The sequence below is a fragment of the Argopecten irradians genome, chromosome 4 (assembly GCF_041381155.1).
Source record: "Argopecten irradians isolate NY chromosome 4, Ai_NY, whole genome shotgun sequence".
Lineage (NCBI taxonomy): Eukaryota > Metazoa > Mollusca > Bivalvia > Pectinida > Pectinidae > Argopecten > Argopecten irradians.
In genome coordinates this window covers 25,606,055-25,606,614 of record NC_091137.1, presented here as the reverse complement: position 1 = coordinate 25,606,614, position 560 = coordinate 25,606,055, and positions in this window count along the sequence as shown.

Genomic DNA, 560 nt, shown 5'->3' with positions numbered 1-560 from the left:
TTAATTGTAATTTCGTGTTATAATGAGAAATCGGAAAGCCTTCCGAAATCATAACATATAATTGTAGAAGAACATGGAAAATACACATTCCTGGTCGAGGAACGAACCCGGGTCTCTGGCGTGGAAATCGTATTTAACACTATGTACAAACCGCACCGACCCGCTCCTTGTACACAAGGTACTTAACACAAACTAAAAACTGAACCCGTCATATGATGAAAAAAAGGAAGTTTATCTCATAAGTATGCATATTTCACAATGTGATACATTCCATAGCAGTTGGTTATCGTTTATGTTTACACATCCGAGTGCGTAAACACCTATGACATCCCTGATTGGTCAACTCTAACATCTCTTGATTCCGATTGACTTTCAACTTCGGACTACTTTTCATAGCTCATTTTCTTTTCAATGCCACTGCATTTACTGTATAAGAGGTAGTTGTAACGTATTAACAACATAATATTGGCTCTCTATTTAGGCACTATATTTCATGGCGCAAAGATATCATTACACGTTATGTGGTGATGGATTTTCCTGAATGAAGACGAGAAATGGTA